General features: G+C 38.2%; 1 long non-coding RNA gene across 1 annotated transcript; it reads right to left on the bottom strand.

The window, feature by feature from the left end:
• Positions 1 to 315: 315 nt before the first annotated feature.
• LOC148212992 (uncharacterized) lies at positions 316 to 8,286 on the bottom strand. Its single transcript, XR_015789486.1, has 3 exons — positions 8,086 to 8,286; positions 839 to 990; positions 316 to 723 (listed from the first exon to the last, which is right to left on the bottom strand). It is a non-coding gene; the product is annotated as an uncharacterized LOC148212992 (long non-coding RNA).
• Between the last annotated feature and the right edge of the window lie 5,065 nt (positions 8,287 to 13,351).

The raw sequence follows: 13,351 nt of genomic DNA, 5'->3' as shown, positions 1-13,351 counted from the left end.
CAAAAATCAAATCATTTTGTAAAAGAATTAAAATTTAATTTATTTCTAAAATTGATTAAATCATTCAATTTCAAATAGGGGAGAGATAAGTTTGTTTTTAAATATAGCAAATCTCAAATTAAATAGTTTTAAGTGAAGTTTAAAAGTAGAATAAAGGTAAAGTTGAAAAATACCTGAAATTTTGATCGACTGTTTTTGCAAATTATGATACTACTGGCCATTTATTAAAACGAGTGTTCGAAGCAACTCACCTTAATTATCTTTATTCTTTAATTCTCTTTGTTGTGAAAGCCTAGCCCAACCAATCCTCATACATGTCATTCAACTCTCCTAAACTTTTAACAATACTCTTAAACTATGCTTCTTCAATACACATAATTACAGACCAAATTCGACGGGCTACAATATGGATTGAAACATCACAAACTACAAATAACTCTAAATCTCCTAAAAATTTTAAACACTACACACAAACAAACAATAAACCAAGTTTACAGTAATTATAAATATTAAGAAATCTAACTCTTCTAAATGAAAAAAATTCGTTCAATTGAAGTTTACTAGTATTTTGGCGTCTTCCGCATTCACTCATTGTTCATCCTTTTTTTTTTTTCATGTTCTTTTGCCCACAACTTAATCCTTGTGATTGAAGATGGATCCGAGTAGCTTTTGCCTGCTCCCTCGTTCTATGTACTCATAACTTGAAAGTACTTTCTTATGACACTAAACGAATCAAAACAAACATTTATTAGTTTCTATTATGGTTTAAATCTTCCAAACTGAAAATGTATTTGGTTAGTATTAATAGAAAATGAAGCATTTGATTTTGATTACTTACTACTGAAGCTGCTGCTGCAATTCCGCGGAGCTTGTTAAAGCCTTCTGCTGCACTGTAAACGAACCACCCGAAGCAATGGAACCTCCAATGTTGTTACCAGCTTTTCCAGCACCCCCAACTTCAGAATACAATACTGCAGTTGCTTTGGTTATCTAATACAAGCATATGTTAAAATGCAATACATAGGCCTCTTCTATCTAAAATAAACATAAGCAAAATCTGCTGAAGAACCTTGACAACATTCCAATACATAGGCCTCTTTAAAATGCAATACATAGACAACATCCTAAACAACTTGCTCAAGAACCTCCATCAAAAGCAAAATCTACAATCAGAAGTGGTGTAATGAAAATATGCAAATAAATACCAAAAAGTTCAAATACATAATTTCTACGACAAATTAATCTACCTTACTGGAATGAATACAATAATAGAGTTACATTAGTACAACCTTAAATATTTGCTATTTTTTCTCTAAAGATTTCAAGTTCATAGCAATAAAAGCCATATCAAATAAACTAGAGCAATTTTTTTTCATGAACTTGAAAAAAGTGAGATCTAACCTTTAAACACCTCTATGGCTGAATGAGAGGAGAATAAATTTTAAAACAAATCTTATACAAAAAAGATAGGGGAAAAAAAACTTAAAAAGGAGAAATAGAATTCTACAAAATCCTACGAAAATGAAACCTCTTTGTATTTTGCATCAGTCATAGACAAAATTGTACAAAATCCTATGAAAATTAAACAACAGTCACTACTTACACCAGTTTAAATGAAGGACTTGTCTTACATCTTGGCCATTCCATGTAATGAAATGTTAGTTGAAGTGCATATTGGAACATTCATAGCAGTTTAACACAAAAAGCAAAACTACAATTAAAATAAATCACTCAAGCTCACATGTGCAGGGAGTGAGAAGGGTGGTTATAACATTCTAGCGAGAAACATAGGCACTGATCCATTGAAATTGTTAACAGACAAGTCACCAAGTCCCAAGTAATTACATAAATAGAGCTCCAAAAGTAAATTAAATCAACATAATATTCACATATTAAACTAGATCAACCACTAAACGGCCATGGCAAAACTATATATTTAATACTTTTGGCTATGGCAAAAAGTTAAACATACTCCTAATCTATGGCCAAAATTAAGAAGCCAAAGTTTGCCAGACTAATAAATACAAATGTGAGGCAGTGCCATATAAGAATAGGTTAAAGATTCAATCTTCCATAAAATCTGAAGCAAGCATAACTATATATTTTCTAAGGTTAACTTCTTGATGAGCTCTAATAATATTGCTTTATAAACAAATATATGCAAGTGGCTAGAAATGGCTATGGACTAGTAATTAAACGAATATAATATAAGAAGGATTTGAAGTTATAGGAATAACCTAAAAAAGTGTTGTTTTTATTGCATGGAATTTAGAAAAACTATTTTCCTTCTGTAAATATAACTTATGATTTTTTTAATCCTTGTTTACAGCTGTCTTACCTCATAGAGTTCTTCTTTTTGTCCAATATAAAGAAACAACATAGTACTTCAATTCAAACATCAATGAATCAGTTAAAAAGCCACAACCTTCTTAAAAGAAAATTTTTACTTCACTTTTTTATACATTATAGTTTGTCACTAAGCCCAAGTTAGAACTAAATGCAACCTACTGAAAATAAAGTTAATTTCACTTCAATTCTTTTGTATATTATAGTTTGTCATAAAGCTTAAAGTTAGAAATAAGTTATAACTAAATGCAACCTCTAATAATCTCAATTCTGGTTTTAAATGGAGATTTCCCACTAAACTTTGTAGGCATTTTTATCATCCCATAAATTCCCTTTTTCAAATTTTGGACATATTATTTTCCCACAAAGTAGCCTGCAACTGCATGCTTAAAGCAAGCCACATATAGAAGCTTTATTTTCTATATTTTCTACTTTCTTTTTCCAAAATCACTTTGTAGAGTGACAGTCACGTGATCCCCTTGCAATTAAAGAGACACCTCTGTTCTGTTTTTACCTTCCCTCTTTGTCCACTATTTTTTGGTTAATTCCATCCATTTCGTTCGGTTCACATTAAGTCATTAACAAGTTCTTACTTAGAAAATTGACCAAGAATATTTTAAATAATCAGTATCTCATATGATTTGTATTACATTTCTAGTTTATCCCCACCCCTACATGTTGTTGAATTCAAAAAAGAAAAGCATGGTCGGTGGCAGCAATATCAACGAAATATGCAGATCAGAACTTACCCATATAGACTTTGCATAATAAATAACTCAATTGGGACAATGTATTGAGAAAGTTGCTTTCAAAGCTTGAACATCCTTCTTTTGAGCTAAAAATTTTTTGCAATATTCAAGGAGGAAACCAATATTCAAATGGGTTGGGTTTTGAGACCTAAATTCTTGGTATCCCTTTCACATTACCAATCTTATTTTCATTTTCTGTCTGGAGCCATTTTTCTTTTCTTTTGAACAAGAAACAAACTTTTCCTTAATAATATGAAGAGGAAAAATTTCAAAATACAAACTCCTAATGGAAGAAAAAAGAGGAAAAACAAAAAACAAGGAACAAAGCTAAAGAAATACAAGATAATAGAACAATAGACCAAGACCACAAACATCAAAATGCAAAACCGACGCTAAAGAATCTAAAGCCATAGCAAAAATCTGAAAGGGCGGAGACTTTCAAAACTTTCTTCAACAGAGCTTGTCACTCCAAAAATGAGTGACTACTTCCCTCCATAGCAGCAATAACCCGACTCAAGGAGGACGAATGGCCAAGATCGCAGGACTCGTGAACTCCTTCCTTTGAGACCTACCTAAACAACCAAATCACCCAACTCCACTAAAACTTGAACCAAAACTTTTGTAGTGAGAGCATCATTGAAGAGTGAAACCAAGGCAAACAATCCTTACAATTGCAACTCCAAAACCCTTGAATCACTCAAACTTCCATCAAAAAGTAGTCATTAAAAGTCCAACTTCTTTAAAACTTTAACTTAAAGACCTATGAATCTTCAAGAAAGATGAAGAGACACGACCATCCAACCCCAGGAATTAGAAAAAGAGTAGAACTCTTGATTTAAGCGTATAGAATCTTCAAAAACCTTACAAATCATTACATTGGTAGCACCTAATGAACATTTCATCAAAGACATTTGCTGCAAGTTAGTTGCTTGAAGAAAGATTTCGTCTGAACAAAATTTAAAAAGAGTTTCTTGATCTTAAGAACGATTTTAGAAAATCTCGAAGAAAAAACTAACAAGGAGGATTATAAATAGGGACAAGAGTTAACCCTACAGCCGCAAAATATGGAGGAATTGACATTGCCTCTTCCATACTTGGGATTTTAACATCTGAAGGCACACCGACAACCTTACCTTGTTCCAGATCAGAATGGAGGTCAATGGACTCATTGTTCAATCCAAAGAAATTAATAAAATCTTCTGCAAAAGAGTTATCTGAGAGGTCTTCTGAGCAAGTCAAATGATCTTCCAAAAAAGGTGTAGAGTGCTGATATTAAAATTATTATCATTGTCTGAATAGAAAAGAATCCACCTAGCCTTTCTTTATTCCAGCATTGGTTGTCCTAATGGATTCAAGAGAGAGAGAGAGGCGGGTGGACCTGAAAGGATGTTTTTTCCTTATTTGAATCGATAACATACAAAAATTAGGATGGTGTATCTGATTACCCTTCCGAATCCCTTCTCTTTCCTCATTAAAATTGTTTTCTAAATTGGTTTGATTTAGACAAGCTATCATTAGAAAATCAAGACCAAATATATTTCTCTTTCCACGTTAAATGACAACTTTTCGTAATTCAAAACCGAAAAATATTGAGGATTGAGGCTTTTGCCATTCGGATTTAATTCTCTTTCATCGTTAGTGCAATTTCCTAATTCAGTTGGAGTGATTCAATTGTCCTTAAAGCTTCCACTTCATCAGAAAATTTCGAGAAAGGCTTCCTTCTTGAATAATTAAAGGGTAGGGGGAGGAATAAAATTTCTCCTTCACAATTTATCCAGTTCAATTCTAGGGCTGCTCACACCTGTCGCAATAAAATTCAAGACTGTTGTTTCCTCTTTCGAAAATCTTCCGCAAAATATCCGGATCAAAATTAGGGATAGTCTCACCTATTGCAATAAATATCGAGGCTATCGTTTCCTTTTTTCAGAAACTTCTCCAATGAATGGTAAGTCTTTTTCGAATTAATGACTCCTTTTTCCCTACCCACTTTCTTCTTAAAAGCAGCCTCACCTCTAACCAATAACTCTTCATCTACCAAAACTTAGTGAAACCTTTGCAGATCCATCTCGTTTGAAGACTCTTGAATCGAAAGCTTCATATAATTCAAGTTTTGTTGATTGACAGATTTAAACAAGGCTTCCACACGAACAACAAAACTCCAAATTTCGTATGTGTGTCTATTGAGGCTCGAAGGAAACCACAGGTGTTCAAGTCCACTTTAATTTGAGGCTCTGAGCAATCTAGCAAATTTAGAGTTTATGATGAAATCTTCTTTAATCCACCAAGCTGGACACCAATGGCTTGAAAACAATGCTTGTTTCAATATTCTAGAGGTAAATCACATATTTTAACCCAAACTCCATAAAAAACCATTACTTCATTTCTACTATAATCTTCAAAACTCCATTTTTCTAGCTTCACGTGAAGGTCACCTAATTTTCTCCATTTGCCATTGAGCTAGTTAGAATTTAGCATTTTACCATCCTCAAACCTTATCAAACTCTTATCAGCAAAAAAGGGATTAACTTGACAATCTTGAGAGAATTTTTCTTTTAAATCATCTGCTATTTTCGTCCAATTATCATGTGCACAAGTCTTGTGATTACCATGACATTTTCCCAATCTATCTCTAACACTTCAGTCTCCTTTCTGACCCAATAGTGCTTCAAATTCTTGAAATGCTTCGAGTCCCCCTTTGTAGCAAAGACTTTCACACCTTTCCCATTGAACATAGCCTCGTCTTCTTCTCTAATATTCCTTCTGTTTTTCCCTGTTTTTCCCTTCAAGAATCTCCGCAAAAGATAGCCCTATCTTCCAAAATTCTTTTACCCTCAAAGCTTCCAATGACCTTGAAGTTTCTTTCCCTTAACAACTTCTTTTGCTCGCTCAAATCCATAAACATCCTCTTTTTCCAGATCTAGCAGCAATGACAACCCCCTTTTCCTTCCTACAGTTGGCAACCAAACCACCAGTTCGACATGCCGTCTTGCATCATACTTTGATTTTGTAATCTTACACATACAAAATTCATCTCTTTTCTAATTAGAAAATAAATACTGCAACAACTGCATCAACTGAATCATCTGATCCTCAAACCAAGCTAACTGTGAAAGTTTCAATGGCAAAACCTCTTTTTGACTAATATCTTTCACATGAAGCCATAGAAAATTGCTTGAAAGACTCATATGAAACCATAAAGGAGAGAAGAGGGAGGAGAGAGGAGAGAGCGTCCATTAAAAAAAGGGGTGGATACTTAACAGTTGTATTTCCACAGGTTTAGAATGTGCCTTTAACTTTAACCCTTGGCTAGAAACCTAATTTTCTGTTCACTGGAACGGACATTTGGACTTTTGGAAGGAGAATTGGAACACTGCCTATAGCCATTTTGAAATAGTAAAATATTATAATGGGCCTAATAACAATCCATGATAATTAAACAAAACAAGATTTAAAAAAAAAAAAAAGAAGATAAACTGATAACTCAAGAAATGGAAACTTACAAAGAAAAAGGAAACATCAAAAACTCAAATTTTATAGGATAAGTTTAATAAAAAGTTAAAAACATAAACAGAAATGCAATTACAGAGATGAACAGAGAATGAAATGAGAAGAAATTAGGGAAAAATGTGAACAGAATGGCACAATAAACAATGCTTTTGGAAGTCGATAGTATGTGAAAAGTTTTGTGCGTGACTACATGGGAGGAAATTCAATCATATTGGGGGGTTTCTCTTTAATATTTCACCAACAACTTATTTATAAATATGTAGAGCAAGAGATTAAAGGAGATAAAACAAATGTTGAAGAACTGTCCTGCTCTAGTTCTGTTACGTCAACTCCCCACTAAATAGAGACACCAATGACTGGACAACTCCTCCGACCAGCCACCACTCTTCAACTTGCCACCAAACGAAAATGCCAACGGCTGGATGATTGTGAAGACAATTTTACAGAGCGGTGAAGATAAGTGTCTAAGGTGGTTAAGCAGCCAAATAGGAAGAAAAAGAAGGGAGCGCGAGAGAAATATTTAAGGGAAAAGGAGTGAAGATAAATTTTCCCAAAGAGAAGAGAGAGATTATGGCTTTTACGAAGGTTGGAAAGGAGAGAAGAGAAACTTTTACGAAGGTTGGAAAGATTGGGGCCTTTATAAAGGTTGGAGAGAATAGAAGAGGAAAGGAGAGGGGTAACACTAATTTTTTTCATCCGGGATTCGAAATTTTTCAGCACGCTTTATTTCCACCTTTTTTCCCGGCTTTTTTGTCATAGCCTATTTCTAAAAGGCTATATCAAAGAGCTATAAATGGTGATATTTCTTGTAGTGGTGGTTGAAGGTTTTCCTACAAAATTTAATAAGATGAGGCTCGCTTGGTTTTAAGAGGCAGCAGGTTCTTCTGTTGAACTAGGTGCCGTTACTCAAAATAGTGTTGCTTAAGATGATAAGGTAACACCTAGGCCTGCTATATGCATTACATATGTAACGGTAACACATAGGCTTAGTAAGAAAGTTTATTTCTGTTGGATGTCAGCCACGGTTAGTGGGGTTTGTATTTGATGCAATTAGAGCAAATGGGGAGGGTGTGCAGAATAGAAGCTAATTTTGATAGTACCAAGTCCCAACTTCTCAAATTGTCTAAAAGTGTTTGAAATTCAAAGTGATTAGAAATGAAAGTAGCAACTAACACTGATCTTTTTGTATGATAACTATCTAACAATATCTAACAATCTTCATTAATCAACATCTTTCTTGAGTTAATAAATTATTCCTTTTTGTGATCCCCTTGGCTGTTTGAGGATATCCCATCTCCTACGTCCTCTCTTTTTCTAATGAATTCATAATTAACATAAATAAGCATATATCCCAACCCTGGGACACCATCCTTTCTAGAAAAAGAAAATTCTGGACGTAGTACAAAAATTTTCTATTCTATATATATGAATAGTAAAAATAGTCTTTACCAACAAATGCAATTGGTAATTAGTAGCAACTTACTATGCTCAAAAGAAACCAAAACCTCTGTTGCAGACTACCATTAGCTGACAAATAAATGGAAGAAAATCCCCAACAGTAACAAGATTGAGATGAATGTTCCTCCCATTAGAAAAGATTGGAGAACTTTTTCCTTGTTCCTCGGGCTCATTGAGGTGAGCTGGAAAATAATTATCTCCAGAATAGATTCACCATCCAAATAATATACCTATAAATATACACACAATAATAAAGAAAGTTCAATAATTACTTCATATTTTCCCATCATGATCATTAGTTTAAATGTGCTTTAATTGTCAACTCGGCTCCAAAAGCAAGTGAACTTATGTAATTCGAGTATAATTTACTCTTACCTAACATATAAAGCAAAAAAACGGTGCTGAAATGTTAAGTATTCTTGGTTAACTTGGATAGAATCCTCATTCACAGCAACAAAATTTTTTCTTTATGTTTTTGTTTTTTTAAGATTGTGAATCCTGATAAAGAATTAAGATTGTGGAGGGAAAAACTCTAAAAAATTTACATCTTTTCAGAATGGTACATGGTTAAGTGGCTTATTGATACATTACAAAAAGTTGACGTTCCTTATAATCAAAAGATAAAAGGGTAAGCAAGAAATAATAATGGAAGGTTTGATCTAGGTAAGAGAATCTCTAATCATAGAGGTGGATTGTGAAAGACCCCCAATCACTAACGTCTAAACTAAGAAGGGTAAAAGGGAAATATTTTTAGTGCTTATTCAACGAAGAGTACAAAGAGAAATACTCCTTGACAAGTTAGTTATACCTTGTATTTAGGGGAGGATAAGTGAGTGGGGTAGGCAGATATCCTTTTGAATTGTGTTCGCATAGGGGAGAGCAAGCCAGGACTCTCAAATAGGTTGAGCAGTTTGTACTATCCTTTTACCACCTTTTGGTCTTTCAACGAGAAAAAGAAGAAATATACCTAACATATTGGTATCAAAGCACCTTCAAGCCGGATGAAAACTGGAAAAATAGCCAGAAGAAGCTGGAAGAACGATTGGACCTTATCGGTAAAGAACTTGTGGGAATCAAAGTGCAGCTCTAGTAGAAGATCTTACTCTTAAGTTATCGATGGAGCATATGGCTCAGAACTTCAAGTGGTTGTCATCTAGGTTGGAGGAGACAAAACAGTCCAACAAGGAAACATGGAGAGCAACAGCAACTCTTGTGTTATAGTTGTCAAGTGGGAAGTGGAGAACAACCTCTAGAAAGATGATGACCATTAAGGAAGAAGGAGCTCGCCTGAGCTGAGGGGGAATCTTTCCTACAAAAGTGGGTAGGAAACTATCTGACCAAAGCAAGTTTATGAAAGTGGAAATGCTTGTGTAAACTCGAGAGGACCCAAATGCATGGCTATTTTGAGCAGAATGATACATCAATACCCATATCAAAGAGCTGATTTGCGGGTTTCAAAAGCTCTTCTACTCTCTCTTTGGAGTTCGGGCAGTCCAAAACGAGTTAATATGTTAATTTGGATTCTATTATATGGCAAAGTCAATACAGCAGATATTTTGCAGAGAAAATCTCCTAAGATGGCTTTACAGCCATCCATTTGCTTTTTATGTGCAGAAAATGAAGAAAGCTTAATCATGTCTTCTTTTTCTGCCCTGCTGTTTGTTGGAATCTAATTCCTTTCCATACAGGCATCTTTCACTTGATACTCCTCGGTAACTTGATTGACGATCAATTCGGAATCGCTGAGAATAAAGAGTCGCTTCACGCCCATTCTCCTGGCGATCTTCAGTCCATTTATCAATGCCACGTACTCGGCTTCATTGTTGGAAGCTCGAAAACTGAACCGGAGTGCGTACTCGAACCGAAGACCACCGGGGCCGAGGAGCAGTATGCCTGCCCCAAAACCTTTCTCATTGGATGAACCATCCACGTAAAGTGTCCACTGGTCACGGACATCGCTCCCTTGCTTGGGTGGCGTCAGCTCGGCGACAAAGTCTGCGGCTGCCTGACCTTTCAACGTTGTTCTGGGCTCGAAGGTGATGTCGTGCTCACTGAGCTCTAGAGCCCACTTCATTAGTCAACCCGACGTTTCAAGCTTGTAGAAAATCTGCCTCAAGGGGAAGTTTGTCGGAACGATTATCTTGTGCGCCTGGAAGTATGGTCGGAGACGACGCGCCGAGGTTACCAAGGCTAGAGCCAACTTCTCAACACAGGGGTAACGGGCCTCGGCCTCGGTCAACGATTTGCTTGTGTAGTAAACAGGGCTCTTTCGTCCTTCTGCCTCCCTGATAAGTACTGAGCTCACTGCATTTTCCAACACAGCCAAGTACAAGTAGAGAACGTCGTCAGGCATCGGCTTGGACAACAACGGAGACGAGCTGAGGTACTGCTTCACCTACCGAAGTGCTGCTTCGCAGTCGTCAGTCCATTCGAAACGACCCTTTTTCCTTAGCGTTAGGAAGAAAAGGTGGCACTTGTCAGTGGAACGAGATACGAAGCCGTTCAAGGCTGCCAGACGGCCATTCAACCTTTGTAGCTGCTTAATATTACTCGGTGCCTTCATCTCGAGGACTGCTCTTATCTTGTCTGGATTTGCTTCAATTTCGCGTTCGTGGACCATGATCCCGAGGAACTTCCCTAACGAGACTCCAAAGGCGCACTTGCTTGGGTTGAGCTTCATCTAATACTTCCGAAGTACGCTAAAGACCTCTGCCAGGTCGGCCAAATGTGAGCTCGTCTGTTTCCTCTTGACCAACATGTCGTCCACATACACCTCCATGTTCCATCCGATCTGTCTGGCGAACATCATGTTGACCATCCTCTGGTAGGTCGCCCCGGCGTTCTTCAGACCGAAAGGCATGACGTTGTAGCAATACAGCCCTTGCTCGGTAACAATGGTGGTGTGTTCTTGGTCGGGCGCATGCATCCGAATCTGATTGTACCCGGAGTAGGCGTCCATGAAGGAGAGGAGCTCGTGTCCTGCCGTTGCGTCGACGAGCTGATCTATCTAAGGTAGGGGAAAACTGTCTTTCGGACACGCCTTATTCAGGCTCGTAAAGTCGATACAGACACGCCACTTGCCGATAGTCTTTTTAAGTAAAACAACATTAGACAGCCACACAGGGTAGTGAACTTCTCTTATGAAATTAGCGCGTAGCAACTGCTCGACTTCTTTACAAATTACATTACTTCGCTCGGCATCGACAGGCTGACGCTTTTGCCTCACAGGCCTATTGCCAAGATCTACATTAAGCCTATGCACCATGATGCTTAGGTCTGTGCCTGGCATGTCGTCATGAGACCATGCGAACACGTCGGAATTCTCCTTCAGAAAATCGATGAGCTCTTCCTTTACCTCGGCCCCCAGCCTGCTACCGATGCTGACCTGCTTATTCGGTCCCAACAAGGGGACAAGTTCTAGCTCCTCAGCTGGGGTGCCGCGGCTGGGCTCTGCTTCATCGGTACGTAGTGGCGCGGTTGCTTCTGGCTCCATGATTACCGCGCAAGTGTTAGTTCCTTTCATCGCAACTTTATACCATTCTCTCGACGTTGTTTGCTCTCCTCGGACTGTGGCGACTCCAGCCGAGGTCGAGTACTTCAACACTTGGTGGTAAGTAGACGGGACCGCTTTGACGTCGTGAATCAGAGGTCGGCCAAGTATGACGTTGTACGCCGAGCTTCGGTCTATCCCAACAAACTCCGCGACCTTGGTCATTTGCTGATCTCCTTCACTGACAGTGACAGGGAGTGAGATGCATCCTTCCGCGCTAACCGTCTCCCCGGCAAAGCCGACGAAAGGCGTCGAGCTGCGCTTCAAATGTTTCCTCTCCCATCCTAGGGTCGTGTAGGTCGAGAAGGACATTATATTAACTGACGCTCCGCCATCAACAAGAACTCTTCTGACCTTCACGTGGTCTATCAGTGGGGCGGTCACCAGAGCGTCATTATGAGGCAGGTGCACTCCTTCGCTGTCCTGCTCGTCAAACAAGATCGGCATCACAGGCTCCTTGGGGTACGAGGTACTAACCTCGTGTGCTGCCTCCCGAGCCAGAGCTTTTCTCTTCTGCCCTAACTGTCCCCCACTCGGGCCCCCATGGATGGTCTTTATCACTGCAGGACGATCTTTCTTGCATCTGGGTGGCGGTGTTCCCTCTCGCTTCTCCTCCTGAGTTGACCCCTCCGGCTCGACTCTTTCTCTGCTGCCAACGTACTTCTTCAAATATCCTCTCCGGATCAGATCATCAACCTGCTCCTTCAAGTGGAAGCAACGAGAAGTATCGAGGTCGTGATCATTGTGGAATCGGCAGTAGAGCCACTTGTTTCACTTCCCCGAAGGTCGGCGGAGCTTTTCTGGGGCTACGAAAAGCACCTCCAAGTCGGTATCTTCGACTGCCGCGTAGATCTCCACGATTGAGGCGTTCAGCGGAGTGAACTTGTCAAACTTCAACCCTCGACGATCTGAGGGGGCTCTCTCATCGCGGCCAGCCAAAACGAGCTCCGATCATCAACACGTTGCTTCTTGGGAGGAGGGGACTTTCGGTCCCGATCTTTACCGCGGCTGCTCTGCCTGGCTCCATTGGCTTTCCACAGCTCCAGGCCATCAATGTACTACCGAGCTCAGGCGAGCATTTCGTTCAGCGAGGTCGGCGGACAACTTCCGAACTCGATCGTCAGGTTTCTGTCATTTACCCCATTGTGAAGTACATCGTGGCGATGTTGTCGGTGCAACTTACCACTTTGACATGCTCGTCCATGAACCGAGCGATGTGAAGGGATGAGAATCCCAGAGCGGAAGCGGATCTTCGTTGCTGATTTTTAGGACACAAAACCGAAATTGAAAGAAGGAAAATACAGGGGAAACCAAATACCTTTGAAGAACTTTTCTTCTACAGTTTCCCACGAACACCACCACTACGTCTTCCTCACTATCCTCTTGGGTCTCGGGATCGTGCTTGTGGTAGTACCTTGATCGAAGAGAGGGAGAGATTGAGAGAGTTTTGAGAGAAATTGGATTTCATTCTCCAACACTTGGAGAAGAAGAAGAAGGGTCCACATCACAAAACCTCCCACTCCACTGCAATTTTGCAGGGCAGTTTAATAATATTATTATTATTAGTAATAATAATAAATAATAATTTATAATACATATATATAAATATATATATCATAATTAATATATATATATATATAATTAATTAATCAAATTAATTAATTAATAAATATAATTAATTATTAATCCAATTAATAATTAATAAATATATATATACATAAATAATTAACACTTAATTATT

The sequence above is a fragment of the Momordica charantia genome (assembly GCF_013281855.1).
Source record: "Momordica charantia cultivar OHB3-1 chromosome 2 unlocalized genomic scaffold, Mcharantia_2.0 BLBB01000002.1, whole genome shotgun sequence".
In the NCBI taxonomy this organism is placed as follows: Eukaryota; Viridiplantae; Streptophyta; class Magnoliopsida; order Cucurbitales; family Cucurbitaceae; genus Momordica; species Momordica charantia.
The sequence above is the reverse complement of the archived record's forward strand: the minus strand, read 5'-3'. Positions and strand labels throughout refer to the sequence as shown.